The 18,139-nt window shown below is 42.1% G+C and overlaps 1 protein-coding gene across 8 annotated transcripts in view; it reads right to left on the bottom strand.

The window, feature by feature from the left end:
* The window catches only part of MAGI2 (membrane associated guanylate kinase, WW and PDZ domain containing 2), a 1,226,839-nt gene that overhangs the window by 105,940 nt on the left and 1,102,760 nt on the right, over window positions 1-18,139 (bottom strand). The window lies entirely within an intron of this gene.

Genomic DNA, 18,139 nt, shown 5'->3' with positions numbered 1-18,139 from the left:
TAGGAAAATGGGGAATTAAAGATGAAATACATTTCTCCAGACATTAAAAGACGTAGTGCCACTTTCTCTGTCATGATCTGAATTGTTAAAATGCAGTTGCTACCTTTTGTTAGATATGTTTCCTCCTACTTTTTAGTAGACTGATGTAGTTTAGCTAGATATAAATATTTATGTACCATCCAGTTCATTTCTTTGTAAAGTGTAACTGATAGTAAACTGGTAGCATCCCTTCAATGGAAGTGGCACTTGCCTTATACTGATGTTAATGTAATTGACATCGTAAATGTTAGCAAAAATGGCTATGTTTATTCATCAGCAAGCAACAGTAAAAGAGAACGTTAAATGGCTGAAGCTAAAGGACTTAACCCTGCATTCACTGAAGTCAACTGCAAATCCCCTATTATAATCAATGGGAGCAGGTGTTTGCAAAAGAGATTGCTATAACAACCAACAACAGGTGAACCTGGAGCAAACAGAAAGCTGAATTCACGTTCACAGATCTTTTGCTCATCACAAACTGTTTTAACTGTGAACTCATTCTTTACAATCTCTGCTGAGCCCTGCAAGTGAATTGCAACCAGTTCTCATTTACTGGCCAACAACGGCTGGGTAAATCAGGCTCTTTTATATTCAATCTACCTTTTCTATAAAAGCATGGTTTGTATTTGATGGTATAAGTGAAGTACCTTCTATCATATCAGTAGGAAAACCATTAAATGGAGAAGCATATGTTACTTTCTTGAGTTAAAAGCTTCTCAGCATGGAAATATCCGAGAGCTCACACAAAGGATGAACTGGCTTTCTTGGAGCAGCTCCAGTCTACTGTGTATAATTAAAAATCTCTCATGGGAAAATACAATATGAGGATGTTCACTTGAAAGTTGCTGATCAATATTACGGATACTCTTTTAGAAAGTATTTCCACATGATTGGCGGCATAGTATTAACTAGTACTCACTGACTGCGTTGAGAGATCAAGGCACAGCTGAGTGACACACGAAAGAAATATGTATATTGATGAAAGAAAGATTACTCTGGAGCGCTGTTTAGTTCATGTAATGGTTATTACTCAAAAAATAAGAGTGAGAATTTTTAAGGAAACATATGCCCACAGTTTAAAAAGCTAGCTATTTAATATTTGTACTTTACATATAAATTTTATACTGTATTTTTTTTAGGTTGGGATTTTCAAGACTACGTAAGTGACCTAGGAGCATCATTCCCATTGACTTTCAATGGGATTCATGCTCCTAAATCACTTAACACTAGATTCACAAGAGGAACAATGATGCCTAACTGCCACTGAAGGTCTTTAAGTCCAACATTTAGATGCCACTGGCATTCACAAACCCCCTACCGCAGCTGTCACCTAATCCAATAGGTGCCTAAAGTTTCTAGGTGCCTAAGTTTCTGCCAGTGGGCATGTGCACAGCTATGTAAGCCTAGACATTCCGTGCCTAGCTTACACCCGGGCCTTGGTGGGATTCACAATTAGACATTTGCTCACCTGTTTCACCTTTGGAGCCTGACATGGTAGGTATGGTCTGAGGCTGTCTTTGAGCATGCCAACAGGATTGGGTCCCACACAAAACAGAGACTGAGGTGGTGCTGCCACTTCCATTCACGTAACCCAGTGGCTAGAGCACTTACCCAGGATGTAGGAGCTGCAGGCTTTAGTTCCTACTCTGTTTGCTTCAGAGCAGGAACTTGAATCTGACTTCCCCTTCCCAAGTGAATGCCCTAACTCTCTTTTTGTTTGCAGTGTTGTGATAGCCACGTGGGTCCCAGGATATTAGAGATAGAAGGTGGGTGAGATAAAATCTTTTATTGAATCTGTTGGTGATGGAGACAAGCTTTCAAGCTACACAGTCCTGAAGAAGATCAAAAGCTTGTCTCTTTTATCAACAGAAGTTGCTCCACTAAATGATATTATCTTTATATAAGTCCTTTTTGTGAACGTAGTTCTGAGGCCCAACCCCACCATCAATGCACAGTGAAACTTGTTTTAACATACAAGCAGCTGATGAAAAATCTCAGCTGCAATAACAGAGTTAGCAACCAATGAAATGACTGTCAAAACTTGTTCTTAATGGAAGTGATCTTCTAATGAATTCAGAGCTTACGACTGGGAGCAGGTGCACTTGAAACTAGTGCTACTCCACTATACACTAAGAGAAATGCTCTCTTCTATTTATTGCTTTTCTAGATTTTAATGTTATTTTTAAAAGAAACAGCTATATTAATGAATGGAAAACTATTTCGTCTTGATAGCCCCAATAATATTTTAACATGGAGGTACCCATGTTTTTTCTGTTGATCACACATCTAGAATTACTCTCTTAAATGGTTCTAAGATTGGATTATTTTGCATTGCTCATTTGTGCTTGTCAATTATCTTAGTACCATTTTATACTGGCCTCAAGCAGCATTCTGAATAAAGCTCTTAACTGTAACAAATTAGGCAGGAATTCACTTAGATAGGTTAACAGGGTCATGAATCTTAGTAAGGTCTCCTTGTTTCGAGGTCTTTCCATTTGTACAAGAACCACCTCCTACTTTGGCCAGTTGAACATGTTTCTGCTGTAGTTTGTGTCCTTCAGAGCTAGTCTCTGTCAGTCTCAACTGGCATTTGTTCCCGATCAATTAAGGTTCTTTTCTCTGGCTCTCTGTGGAACACTACACAATCTCACATTGCACTATTCATTTTTGCCCCAATTCAGCAGTGCATCAACTATTACTTACTTTCAACTCATTCAGATCCTCACAGATTTGGAATACAATGCTTTGCTATTTCTCAGGTGCTGAAGCAATCCTAAAGGGAAGTTGCTTAAATATATGCCTACCAAAAAGAGAAGTGAAAGATGCAGACCTTGGCACCTCTCTGACCACGTGAAAGAGTAATGTCCCTTTAGGAGAATTCTCTACACTAACCAATTCCTTACACACAACAGAGGATTTATGTTACTGCCTCTTTGAAAAGGAAAATGCTACCATTAGGACATGTGGTCAGCTTGGAGCCTGGGTTCACGCAGTCTACAAAGTGCCAGCAACCAGCAGAGAGTATCTAATGAGGGAAGATCTTTAAGGACAGCAACCTGAAGAATTAATTTAAAAGGAACTCCCCTTTCATCAGCAACCCCCAACCCCCATTATTGGTTGCAAAGATATAAGTTGCTCTTTTCACACTCACATAGCTTTGTGTTTAAATAACCTCAGAAAACCCAAAGAACAGCAGACTCTAAATGAAGAAGATATGAACTGAAGATCTTGCCCTTTTCTCCCCTCTATTTTCCCTCTCCCCTTCTCCAAATAATAAAATCTGTCAAAAATCACAGAAGAAAAAATTGTAATTTAGAAATATGCTAATGGCTATAGTAATCTGACTGATGAGGCTGTCTGCTCCCAACATGTGTCCCTGCACTACAAGATTAATAGATGGGTTGGAATCATCCTCACCCAATCAGATTGCATATTGATCATGTGCACATCAGCACTATAAAATTCCTTATGTATTTTATTGAAAACAATTTGCTGGAAATGTTAAATGTCACCAAAATATTCAGAGACCCTGGGCCATACTGAGCACTAATGAGCTGTGAAATGTCCTTTTATAAAAAGCAAGACTTTTTAGATATAGGAATATAACCTATTCATATGGCAGCTTTTAACCTTCCCTCTATGTACCATTACATTCTGGTCTCCATCCACCCTATCTTGGACATCTTACACTACGACTTATCCCTCTGTCTATCAGGAAGTAAGGAAGCAGAGGAATTATTGGCAAAGGCCAGTATAAAGAGACCAGACTGCCCTCTTCCACCACAATCAAAAGACTTCCAGAGTCAGAAATAGGTAACAACAAATGTGGGATCTTTTTCACTGCATTCTACAGTGTAAGAAAAGAAAACCTGCACTCCAATGGGAGGGAAGTTGATGGGGCATAAGGAAGACCATGAACAATTTACTGATAAGGCCATTTTCCCTTATCATGTGTCTTTCTTTTCCCCATCCTACAGTGTATTCATGGTATTAAGCTAATGTAGCAATACGAAGGAAGACACATAATCTTAATAATAAGCCATGAGACCTCAGGAGGAGGGCTTCTTTATTTTTTGAGCTTTAAACTCTTCTCTTTTTTGTGGCTCTCAATGCATACACCTCAGTAAATATATAATAGTAGAAAAAATGACAATAAGAATGCACAAGCTGAGACACCCATTTTACAGCAATTACTTAAAAGACATCCTGGTGTCTTCATCTTCCAAATAATGAGAGAGTTCAAGATAAATGAATGAAAAAGTTAGATGAAAAGTTAGCCATTCTCTTGGGTTTGTTTGGTCTTTTTTTCTCTTTCGGCAGATTTCGAAATGATACACAAATGGTTTAATAACAGGTTAAATGAGACCACCTTACAGTTTGTCTCTTCTGCTATAGCCAGAAAATCCCACACTTTTGTAATCCATTTGTTCACAGATGGAGAATCTGATGTTGCCAATCTGCTGTAAGGTCTTATTTCTAACCACCATAATGTGAAGTGAGATTTCCACAAATGTCTGGAAATTCAGAGGTGGGGCATAGGGCAGCCATAATATACATGTTCCTTATGACAAACTCCAGCTCATAAGAATGCTTTCTAGAGAACATGACCAATACTCACTCTATTTTAATGACAAGACTTTGGTATGTTTGAATACTATTAATGAACATTATTTCAAATGTACAATATTAATATATAATCTTTAAAATGACCTGTTGCACTCTCTTGTCTCCCAGGGGAAACTCACATTCATAGGTCTTCTTGATGGTTGCTAACAGAGACTCTAATTCATTTTTAATTTATTTATTTTTACGTATTGATATTTCCAGGAATGCTTTGAGATCTGCATTCTATTGGGTAAGTGTACATAGGAGGGCACCCAGCAAACAGCCTAAGAATGCCCCACTGCTGAGCAATTGGCTTTTTTAGCTCCACTTGCAACCAGACGTTTAGCTGAATGTCTTAACAGAAAAGTGGAAGAGAGAGATCCATTTTTAGCCACATGCTCCACCTGCTTGAAAGTTCTACCTTATACATGCATAAACAGTAAGAGCTAAGCAATTTGGTACTGCCTAAATGACCAAGAGGGGTTTTATGCTTGGAGGTATCTAAAACAGGAAAAAAACCAAGAATGTCTGAAAACAGCAGGTTCACATGGAAGTTCAAGTATACTTGAAGATAAAACATTTCATTTAAACAGTTGTATCTAGAGAAGGGGGAACATAATTGTAGGCTGTATCTTTCCAGTCAAAGTGCACATAGCCTGAAGGGGCAACAGCTGAAGATTGAATTGTTTAGCTGCTCAAGGGAAAACACAATAAGCCTTGCTGAACTTAAATCCAAAGATTCAAAACTAGAAATCATTTTGAAATAAGGGTTAGTCTGCTCCTGTCTCTGCAAAGACTGGAGAGATTGTGTATAGTCCACTACACAAAAACATTTGAGAGTAAGACAGAAATCTTATGAAGCTATTCATCGGGTCAGGACAGCAGAAAGAAGGGAACTTATGTCTATGATAAGTCTACCAGGCAGGTGAAAACAGGTTTGGGAACATGCAAGTATGGGTCTCGCAGGGCTATGGGGCACAGGAAAAATGCCCATTGACAAGCCCACCCTGAAAAAGCCAGTTCCTGTACCCAAAGGCAAGATAGAGAACACTAGAGACAGTATGCTTTCTTCAGGCCTGCTTATTATTGAGAAGACTGCAAGGCTTGATAATTTCCCTGATCTATGTTGTACCTCTGCTCATAGGGGTCTCTGAAGCAGAAGCATTGACCAAGTAGTCTATGTGAAGAAATTGCTTTCTGCAGCGAAAAGGAAAACAGGAAAGCTGTGAGTGAGAGGACCAAGAAGAATTAGAGAGTTAGTAATATGGTGATTGGTGCTGTATAAATATGATTATATAGACATACGTCCGGATGGATTCTTATGACAACTTCCAGTGTTTAGAGATGTGAAGGTGAGGAGGCTTTGATCAGGGTGGGGCAGCAGAGGAGGAAGAGAGAAAGCACTGCTGTTGGTTTGAGATAGGCCATGCAGAAGTGGAGAAAGAGGAATGACTGTGCCCCCAGATATCTTTGGGCCAGAGAGCGATGGGATGACAATAGTGATGGCTCCAGAGAGAAGGTAGTTGTACTAATATTAGTAAAGTAAGAACACAGATAAAATCTCCCTCTATTATGAACAGACTGAGATAGGGAGTCATTGGAAAGAGTATGCTAGTGTCAGAATCCCACACCCAAGATGAATGGAAACCTTCACAATGTTTGGAAGGGAAGAACAGTTGGAAGTTCTGCTGTAATGAAGTTCTTGTTCCACTTAAAAGATCCATAACAGGTGCCCTGTGCCACATACAGTGATAGGAGCTCAGGGGCTATTTTGTCCAGTGGGGAACTATGGACTGATGGGACACAGCCATCATCACCTTGGAGGTCAGCATCTGGACCAATTGGTATCTTCAGAGGAACTAAGAAAAACACCACAGTTTAACTGAACTCTTCTCTCGTGTATTGACCAAGGGGAGGGATCCAGAACAAAGGTTGATGATGCCAGGATCAATCCTACAAGGGGCAATTCTGATAGAAATTAACCTAAACAGAAGGGTCTCAAGGAATTTCTTGAGGAGTAGCAGGATTCTGTCTCCCATCTCTGTGGCTTCTCCCACAGCCTGCTAGGTGGAGGAAGTGCTGGGTGCTGGAATGGAGCTAGTCAGGTTCAAATGCTCATTTCTGATGCTTCCAATGAGCCCTTTGTGTGGAAGTAGCACTGTGAGGAAGTAGGTTTCAATGAGAGAAAAAGAACTAGGGATGACTACAAGCAGCCTGGCATCAGAATCCTGAGACTAAGACTGTGAAGGAAACAATTGGCTGGATGCTCTCTGCCCATTTATGGACTTCAAGCAGAGCTAATTTTTATTTGTCTCTAGGACAAAGAAAGTCAGTCAGACTGCAGTGGAGGCAGACAATCTGATTCCTCAACACTGGCTCATGCTTCCTTGCTTCCTGGTAGATGGAGCCATAACAGTGTAAGGGTATTGTACTGGCTGAGTTTGTCATGTCCAACTCTGCTGGTTGGTCCACATACTGCAGAGAATCATATTACTGGGACCAGTTAAATGTAACTCCTTCAGCACAAGTGGGAGAGTCCTATGCCTTCTTGTTAAAGGGTCAGGATTTTACGCTGCTGATCATCAGTGCTGAAGGTTGATACATAAGTTATCCACTGTAGGTTTGGGGAAGAGGAGATGTTTGGCAGTAGCTCAAAAGGGCCATTCTAGCAGCTGTGGCATGCCAGAATGCAGGAGTTGTGAAGGGTCTGGCTATATACCTGCACTAGGGGATTTTCCTATGTTAGGAGAATTCTAAGCCAAATTTAAATTTGCTATATGCTGCCAGAGTAGTAAGAAACAGAATTGGCAGGGCTGAATCTGTCTATGTACATTTTATGCTTTTTGTTTAAAAGCAGATTATTTGTAGGCTATTAGGTTCATTTTGGTTGTTTTGAATTGAAGTTTGAAGGTATGTGTCAGAGAGACAAGCTGTTGGTGAAAGAGACATGCTTTAGAGTTTACACAGAACTTTTCTTCAGGTCAGACGTGTGTAAGAACAATTAGACATTTACCCAAAAATAAAAATATAAGGAGTGGAATCCTGCCCCACTAAGGTCAACAGCAAAACTCCCATTGATTTTATTGGAGCCAGGAACACGATAACATACTTCTCATTGACACCACTGAGAATTACTTATCCTGTGGGGAAAGGACTATCACTGCCTTGGATCCAGAACTGGGCATACTAGGATCCTTCCCACTCTCTCACAGTCTCATCACCTCAACTTCATTCCACACTGTCGTCCCCTTCCCCTCTTCTCCCCTGCCCTGTCCCCCCTCATCCTCCCTTCTCTTCCCTTTTCTTTCCATTCATCTGATGCCCTCCTGATTACTCCCCCCCGCCACAATTGTGGAGCTAACCTGATGTTTGCTGCCATCACGTTGTTCATTCTACCAGTTTTTCTACCTCTTCCCCCAGCCTGTGTCTGCCTTGTCTATTTAGAGTGCAAGCTCTTTGCGGGCAAGGACCATCTACCGCCCTGTGTTTGTATAGTGCCTTGCACAATGGAGCCCTGGTGCATGACTGAGACTCCTAGACACTATGATGATAATAAAATATCAGTAATAATATGTAATATGTATATTGCCAGAGCATCTGGCTCACATTGTGCTGAGCACTGAATAAAGACATAGCAAGCAATTAATACTAACAAATATATTTTACATCAAGAGCTCCACCCTTGCTTCTTCTTAAAGTCAAGGGGAGGTTTTCCAATGAGTATAATGGGACTAGGATCACACCCCAGGTGCCCTTTTCACACTTATACAGAAGGATCTGTTTGCCTAATGTTTCATGCATGCAATTTCCATTAGACTTATATCCACATCAAAAGGAGACTATAACCTATGATCTATTGCCTCAGTGATTAAATTTAAATTATATTCATTATATTGTTAAATTACCATTTATAAATGCATTCTATTTCCTGGTCTGCTATTGCAGGAGAAAATGAACTTGTGCAACTTTTTGTACAGTGTGAATTGTTTGAGAGAAAGGGATTGCTGCATCTTTAATACTGCCAGTAGTGGTAAAACTGACACTTCATATTAACATAAATCCTTTGGGAACTACTTTACAATTTGGCAATCACAATCACTTTTCATCCAGGTACTGGAGTGTTGATATTTTCATAATCCTATCTGAAAATGCTTTTGGTTATATTGTCAGCTCATATAACCAAGAAAAATGTTTTGTGATGATGAGGAACTCTTTCTGAAAAGATGCACAGTACAGGAATGGTTTAATATGTGCCTCTTAAATTGGCCTCTCCATTTAATATTTCTCTCTGATTCCAGAGGGGTTAATTCTATTTTGTATCCACAAAATGTAAGAATTTTTCTGTATCATAGACTGGGGTGGCAAAGGATGTGGAAGAAAATTGTATGGTACAGAGGAGATATTTCACTGTAACTTAGTCACCTTAACTATATTTTAGAGAATAGTTTGATAACAGTAAGTAATACTTTACACTTATACAGTATCTTCATGATTTATCTCAAAGCACTTTGCAACGGTTGTAAAGCATTCTCACTATTACAGAAGGAGTGACTGAAGAACGTAGAGGCTAAATGACTTGCCAAACAGCACTTAGTAGTAGATCTGAAACTAGGACCCAGATCTCCTGACTTGTAGCCTTATGTTCAGTCCACTAGACCATAGCTGCCTCATGAAGAAAAGACTTCTAAGAATGATTTCAAAAATAAAATATAACTTATTTGAAATCTTTTCTTTGAAGTATTATAATGTATGTGACATCCTCAACAGAGATGATTAAACCATGCAAAAAAAGCCAAAGAAAAACTTTTAGTTGAAAAAAACACTGAAAAATGTTGGTTGAAAAAATGAGGGGGGTGGGAAATGTGGAAAATTTCTTTTAATTTTTCATCAAATGTTTAAACTTGTCCAGATTTCTAACCAGCTCTACTTGATAATGGCACAATTGTGATGTCCTTAGGCAGACAAATCACTGACTTGCGAGCTCTGATTGCTGCAGACCGTAGGACTGGCCCTAAGGGGAAAATGTGATTAATCTACAAACTTATTAAAAACTGAATTTTATCTGTGCTATAAAAGCATGACATTTAGGGAGTGTAGTGAGGCACACTGGGCTTCTTCCAGACTGAAGAGCGAGGGACCACAACTGCACTCCCCTTGATGGGTGGAGCCGAACCCCGCCCCCCCCCCCCGGAAGAACCAGGGCGAGGCAGGAAGTATAAAGAGAGGGCTTTGCAGCTCAGTTTGGTGGGAGCCAGCGGAGGAGATGGACACCTCTGTCTTGCGGTAGCACCCATGAGCAGAACCTGTGTTCCGCCGCGCCCTGGCCCCAGATGAAATGGACCCAGATGAGGAATTGCCGGGACTACAGTTGTCTGTATACCCCAAGGAGCCCGAGGACCTGTGGAGGCCAGAGGTATTAAATCCCAGGGAGATAGGAAGTAGCCCAGGGGCAGCTGATGACTAGTCGGCTAAAGGGCTGACTACTTTTAGATGGCCATGTTGTGCCCCCCCAAACCCACCAACCCCAGGATGGCCGACTCCCCACCTTAGACCAGGAGACCTGTGCTCTGTGAACATCCCTGCTAGCACCCTAGACTGGCTGCTGGGTGCTCAACTCTTGTTGGAATCCCCTAGACTGTGTGGATGTTTACCCATACCTAAACCCCAGGACTGTGTGCGCTTGTTGGCTGCTTGAGCCCCAAGCCTGAAGCTAAAGCCTATTCCTGCTCGACCCTGCCCAAAGAGCTAGAGCTTATTGACTCAGTGTATTTGCTGGCTGCCTGGGTCGGGAGCCATTAATTGGTGTCAGACCCAGCTGAGAGGCTGCGGGCTAAAGACGACATTGGGCACTGCCCCGCCCACAGGTAGGGACAGGAGCCCCAGACTATTATGGTGAGTTTGCCTCTGTTAGACGGGCCCAGAACCATAGACCGTGTATGGCTTGGCCCTGCCGGAGCAGCCCGAGCCCAAAGGCTACCGCCCCTGACAACGAGGCAGAGTGGCCTCCCTCTGGACTGGAGAGCGAGGGACTACTACAAGGAGCCTAACCATTGCGTTTATTAATGGAACTTTCACGGTGACGTATTGTCCATCAGTATAATGCTAGTTGGCAAATCTTCCCTATTGCTGATATTTTAAATCAAACCCAAACTGAGCACGTGTAGTGATACTTATAAGAAATAAAGGATGGGATTTGCATTAAAATAAAAGTGCTTGAATTAAGTGCAATCCCACAATCCTAGAAAAAGTTTCATAACCCTGTAGGTGAAAAAGCTTTGTTCTCCTTATTTTATTAAAGGTAATAATGCATTACATGAATACATGTACTATGTACATGCTTAAAGTGGATTCACCAGTTGTTGTGGACTTAGTTTTTTGTTCTTTTCCAATTTTGTCAAAATATTTGATGGCATAAGATTACAGCACTATGATACCAGATACCAGACCCTCAGAGGCCCCCTGCTGTCATGGCCCTGCTACACTGCGCCCCCAAAAAGGGTAATGGAGAAGTTGTCTAGAGTGGCTATGTAGGACACAGCCAATCAGGGCCCAGTAGCCTAGTATAAGAATTGCTGCAGGGCCAGAGGCAGTTCAGTTCCTTGCTGGAGCTATAGGACTGTGACTGGTGTGTGGCTGGCTGACAGAGCTATGGAACCCCAGACAGAGCAGCACTGCCAGAAGCCGGGCACAGTGAGAAGGAGTCCTGAGCTGGTTGCTGGGACTCCATTAGGACAAAGCCCTGAGGTAAGGGTGAAGAGAGTGTGGGGCTTTGGGAAAGTGGCCCAGGGAATTAGAGAAGCTGTGTGACATAGTTAAAGGGACACAGCCAATGGCTGCCGATCTACAGGGTCCCCAGGTTTGGACCTGGAGTAGTGGCCGGTACTGGGTCACCCCCCTCATTAGCCACTGGTTGGAATTGGCCTGGACACTGAGGTACCCTAGAGGGGGAACTTAACTATAGTGGCTCAGGGTTGTAGCCAGGAAGCCCCAAGAAGGCGAAGTCATTATCTCCAGGGAGGGAGCCCTGGGGCACTGCTCTATCCCAGAGCAGGGACAATCTGAGAGAGAGCATGCAGGTGTGTGCATTCGGCCAAGGCAGAACTCATGAGAGGTGAATGCATCCTGTTACAAGTACACACTTATAGATGATGGATTTTTAATAACTGACAAGTACATTACTGCTACTTTGATCAGAAGAAAAAGCAACATGAGAGATTTAGAAAGCAGGAATTTTTGGCCTGCCAGTAAAAGCCGGAACGGTAGCTGTCCACATTTCACATCTAATAAGAGCTTATCGCTAGTTGATCACATTCTTTCTACTGGCATTTCTATGTCACCTCAGCAGCCTTGGATTACCACACCAATGACAGGACTCATGTATGTATCTTAAGCACTGGAAAGAAACATTTCACTTTAACCCTTTCAGTAAAGTAAAGTACAATGGAATTTCTGTTGTAAATTTTTTTACCATAAGGAACATTATGCCATATAGAGTCCTGACAACTTTTCACCTCAGAGTTTGATTGATGTGTACTGCAGAGGATGCTGGGCAAACTGTACCTCATAATCTGTATATTTACAACAATCAATATTCAATATAGAAAGGTAACTGAGGGAGGATGGGGAGAATTTACATAACATTTCATCCACACCATAGGAGAGTGTCTGTAAAGTGCTTTGAGATCTTCAGATGAAAGGAGCTACATAAATACAAAGTAGTACCAGTATGATATAAAGCTGAGCTGATCAAATAAATACAGATTAACTGTGAATATAAAAAAAATATCAAGTACGATCCCTTTCTTCCCAAATGATTCCACAACAGGATTAGCTGGATTTTTTGGGGGAAAATAAAACTTTTTCCCCTCATGTCATGCCAAGAGGTTGAGGCAATAAGTCTATTTTGGGATGACTGCTTTTCTTCTAAACTTTAAGTGTAAGCATGATGAAGAGTATCAAACTGACACAACCATCTGCTATGAGGCTTGGTGTGTGTTATTTTGAAACCCTTTCCTCACCCCTGCAACCTCCACTTTAGCTGACAATCCTTTGACTGGCTAACATGTTCCCTGCACTTTGTTTCTCACACTGCCAGTTTGTTGATCTACGGGTATAAGTCACGCTTTGGGTATAAGAGGTCCTGGATTCAAATCCCAGATAACCCCTTGCAGGGGCCTGAGTTGGTCCTATACCTTTAAATTAAAAGTGTGCATGGCTTAGTTGGCTAAATGTACTTGTCTAGCAGGGCTTACCTTCAGCTAGAACTGTCTGGATCAGAGCTCTGGTAAATACTTTCAAACCCACAGGACTCCTGGTGTGTCTCCTGGGGCAGAAGCCCTGAGCCCCAGTGCCTCCCGCAGGGCTGAAGCTCTGAGCCTCGGGGCTCCAGGAAATACTCTGTGAGAATTTACATCGTGCTGCCTATAACTATGAGATCCTAGGTTCAAATTTCAGCAGGGCCTCAAGTGGATTTCTAGGGATTATTAATTGGATGTTTTAGAATAATTCCTAGAGCAGATCTTTTAGAAAGAGGTCTGTGGCCTGTGTAATACAGGAGGTCAGCCTAGATTATCACAGTGGTCCCTCTGGCCTTGGAATTTATGAATATATTACATAATACATTAATAAGGAAGGAAGAATAACCTGCTTGATGAATTTAAAGTGCTAAAGAGCTGTGTCCATGACATCCATAGAACTAAAATGGCAGAAAGAATGGAGACACGGCTGGGCTTAGAAGAATGACATAAGGTTGTGGGCGTAAGACTGTGGGAGGAAGAAATTTTCAATTATTAGGACTGGGAATATGCACATGCTTTCGGCTCTCAAGCGTTAAATAAAAAAAATTTGAAGGATGACATAAGCAAAGAAGAATCAATTAAAACTTGGGAAAACACTTGTTTCAACATATCTTGTTCCAGTAATGCATGAAACACCAGGATGTTCCCAGAAAACCTGGAAGTACGGTTACTGTAGCCTTGTCTGCTTGCCTCATTTTGGGTCCAGTTTTGGTTCATGACTTCTATGTCTCTGTCTACAATTATCTATAATTTCCAATTGCCATTAAGGCAGAACTCAAGTGAAAAAGACGGTTACTCACCTTTGTAACTGTTGTTCTTCGAGATGTGTTGCTCATATCCATTCCAGTTAGGTGTGCGCCCCCTGGAGTGGTGCCACTATGGTGCCTGATATATACCCCTGCCGACCCAACTGCTCCTCAGTTCCTTCTTGCCGGCTACTCCGACAGTGGGGAAGGAGGGCGGGTGTGGAATGGATATGAGCAACACATCTCGAAGAACAACAGTTACAAAGGTGAGTAACCGTCTTTTTCACTTGAGTTCTGCCTTAATGGCAATTGGAAATTATAGATAATTGTAGACAGAGACATAGAAGTCATGAACCAAAACTGGACCCAAAATGAGGCAAGCAGACAAGGCTACAGTAACCGTACTTCCAGGTTTTCTGGGAACATCCTGGTGTTTCATGCATTACTGGAACAAGATATGTTGAAACAAGTGTTTTCCCAAGTTTTAATTGATTCTTCTTTGCTTATGTCATCCTTCAAATTTTTTTTATTTAACGCTTGAGAGCCGAAAGCATGTGCATATTCCCAGTCCTAATAATTGAAAATTTCTTCCTCCCACAGTCTTACGCCCACAACCTTATGTCATTCTTCTAAGCCCAGCCGTGTCTCCATTCTTTCTGCCATTTTAGTTCTATGGATGTCATGGACACAGCTCTTTAGCACTTTAAATTCATCAAGCAGGTTATTCTTCCTTCCTTATTAATGTATTATGTAATATATTCATAAATTCCAAGGCCAGAGGGACCACTGTGATAATCTAGGCTGACCTCCTGTATTACACAGGCCACAGACCTCTTTCTAAAAGATCTGCTCTAGGAATTATTCTAAAACATCCAATTAATAATCCCTAGAAATCCACTTGAGGCCCTGCTGAAATTTGAACCTAGGATCTCATAGTTATAGGCAGCACGATGTAAATTCTCACAGAGTATTTCCTGGAGCCCCGAGGCTCAGAGCTTCAGCCCTGCGGGAGGCACTGGGGCTCAGGGCTTCTGCCCCAGGAGACACACCAGGAGTCCTGTGGGTTTGAAAGTATTTACCAGAGCTCTGATCCAGACAGTTCTAGCTGAAGGTAAGCCCTGCTAGACAAGTACATTTAGCCAACTAAGCCATGCACACTTTTAATTTAAAGGTATAGGACCAACTCAGGCCCCTGCAAGGGGTTATCTGGGATTTGAATCCAGGACCTCTTATACCCAAAGCGTGACTTATACCCGTAGATCAACAAACTGGCAGTGTGAGAAACAAAGTGCAGGGAACATGTTAGCCAGTCAAAGGATTGTCAGCTAAAGTGGAGGTTGCAGGGGTGAGGAAAGGGTTTCAAAATAACACACACCAAGCCTCATAGCAGATGGTTGTGTCAGTTTGATACTCTTCATCATGCTTACACTTAAAGTTTAGAAGAAAAGCAGTCATCCCAAAATAGACTTATTGCCTCAACCTCTTGGCATGACATGAGGGGAAAAAGTTTTATTTTCCCCCAAAAAATCCAGCTAATCCTGTTGTGGAATCATTTGGGAAGAAAGGGATCGTACTTGATATTTTTTTTATATTCACAGTTAATCTGTATTTATTTGATCAGCTCAGCTTTATATCATACTGGTACTACTTTGTATTTATGTAGCTCCTTTCATCTGAAGATCTCAAAGCACTTTACAGACACTCTCCTATGGTGTGGATGAAATGTTATGTAAATTCTCCCCATCCTCCCTCAGTTACCTTTCTATATTGAATATTGATTGTTGTAAATATACAGATTATGAGGTACAGTTTGCCCAGCATCCTCTGCAGTACACATCAATCAAACTCTGAGGTGAAAAGTTGTCAGGACTCTATATGGCATAATGTTCCTTATGGTAAAAAAATTTACAACAGAAATTCCATTGTACTTTACTTTACTGAAAGGGTTAAAGTGAAATGTTTCTTTCCAGTGCTTAAGATACATACATGAGTCCTGTCATTGGTGTGGTAATCCAAGGCTGCTGAGGTGACATAGAAATGCCAGTAGAAAGAATGTGATCAACTAGCGATAAGCTCTTATTAGATGTGAAATGTGGACAGCTACCGTTCCGGCTTTTACTGGCAGGCCAAAAATTCCTGCTTTCTAAATCTCTCATGTTGCTTTTTCTTCTGATCAAAGTAGCAGTAATGTACTTGTCAGTTATTAAAAATCCATCATCTATAAGTGTGTACTTGTAACAGGATGCATTCACCTCTCATGAGTTCTGCCTTGGCCGAATGCACACACCTGCATGCTCTCTCTCAGATTGTCCCTGCTCTGGGATAGAGCAGTGCCCCAGGGCTCCCTCCCTGGAGATAATGACTTCGCCTTCTTGGGGCTTCCTGGCTACAACCCTGAGCCACTATAGTTAAGTTCCCCCTCTAGGGTACCTCAGTGTCCAGGCCAATTCCAACCAGTGGCTAATGAGGGGGGTGACCCAGTACCGGCCACTACTCCAGGTCCAAACCTGGGGACCCTGTAGATCGGCAGCCATTGGCTGTGTCCCTTTAACTATGTCACACAGCTTCTCTAATTCCCTGGGCCACTTTCCCAAAGCCCCACACTCTCTTCACCCTTACCTCAGGGCTTTGTCCTAATGGAGTCCCAGCAACCAGCTCAGGACTCCTTCTCACTGTGCCCGGCTTCTGGCAGTGCTGCTCTGTCTGGGGTTCCATAGCTCTGTCAGCCAGCCACACACCAGTCACAGTCCTATAGCTCCAGCAAGGAACTGAACTGCCTCTGGCCCTGCAGCAATTCTTATACTAGGCTACTGGGCCCTGATTGGCTGTGTCCTACATAGCCACTCTAGACAACTTCTCCATTACCCTTTTTGGGGGCGCAGTGTAGCAGGGCCATGACAGCAGGGGGCCTCTGAGGGTCTGGTATCTGGTATCATAGTGCTGTAATCTTATGCCATCAAATATTTTGACAAAATTGGAAAAGAACAAAAAACTAAGTCCACAACAACTGGTGAATCCACTTTAAGCATGTACATAGTACATGTATTCATGTAATGCATTATTACCTTTAATAAAATAAGGAGAACAAAGCTTTTTCACCTACAGGGTTATGAAACTTTTTCTAGGATTGTGGGATTGCACTTAATTCAAGCACTTTTATTTTAATGCAAATCCCATCCTTTATTTCTTATAAGTATCACTACACGTGCTCAGTTTGGGTTTGATTTAAAATATCAGCAATAGGGAAGATTTGCCAACTAGCATTATACTGATGGACAATACGTCACCGTGAAAGTTCCATTAATAAACGCAATGGTTAGGCTCCTTGTAGTAGTCCCTCGCTCTCCAGTCCAGAGGGAGGCCACTCTGCCTCGTTGTCAGGGGCGGTAGCCTTTGGGCTCGGGCTGCTCCGGCAGGGCCAAGCCATACACGGTCTATGGTTCTGGGCCCGTCTAACAGAGGCAAACTCACCATAATAGTCTGGGGCTCCTGTCCCTACCTGTGGGCGGGGCAGTGCCCAATGTCGTCTTTAGCCCGCAGCCTCTCAGCTGGGTCTGACACCAATTAATGGCTCCCGACCCAGGCAGCCAGCAAATACACTGAGTCAATAAGCTCTAGCTCTTTGGGCAGAGGTTAAGGATGAGGAGCGGTTGGGTCGCAGTGGAATATATCAGGCACCATAAGTGGCGCCACTCCAGGGGGCACCTGCCCGCGCCCACGAGGTGCTTAGGGTAAAAGTTTCTCTGCACGAACGTGCACGCGGCGCGTTACCACACCTAACTGGAATGGCATATGAGCAAGCACTCGAAGAAGAACTAAACATTAAACAAAAATAGTTCAAGAAGTCACCCAGATTGTTATCCCTTCCCCAGATTAGGAACAAACACTGGCCGGCATATGCTACTGACCACAGTAGATTAAAATCACTCACCGAGCAGAAAGATGTGGAGCAAGGAACTAGAAATGTGTATCTAAGGACTCTCACCATGAATGTATGTGTGGTCAGAAGATTTTTTTTTTGATGATGAGAAAAACTCCTTCTTGGTATAAAATCACCCTATTTGGGGACAATGCCCTACCCCATTGTTTATACTGACTTTGGATGTATTATATTTAGTCATGTTCAGGCTGAATATGAATTGATCCTGATATTTGCCTCCACTAATATTTAGCTCCAAAAAATATGGAACTCTTCATACGCGAACCTAAATGAAAGCAGACTCATACCGTTCATTATGTTTTTCCTGATTTCACTGTATTTTTTCATGTGTTGCCAAGTAATCAGTTTAATAGTCTGCACTTTTTGGATTTGCCGTGATGGCTTCACCCAAGAGGCTGCTCAGCTCTGCTAAATTGAAAGTGCAGGGCTGTGCTAAAATACTTCATTTATTATAGAAACTACCACTATGGGGAGCAATTATTTTGCAAAGGCTGCTCTCTCCTTAAATGTCG

The sequence above is a fragment of the Chelonoidis abingdonii genome, chromosome 1 (genome assembly GCF_003597395.2).
Source record: "Chelonoidis abingdonii isolate Lonesome George chromosome 1, CheloAbing_2.0, whole genome shotgun sequence".
NCBI classification, from domain to species: domain Eukaryota; kingdom Metazoa; phylum Chordata; order Testudines; family Testudinidae; genus Chelonoidis; species Chelonoidis abingdonii.
Note: the sequence above shows the minus strand (reverse complement) of the source record. Positions and strands in the feature narration are given on the sequence as shown.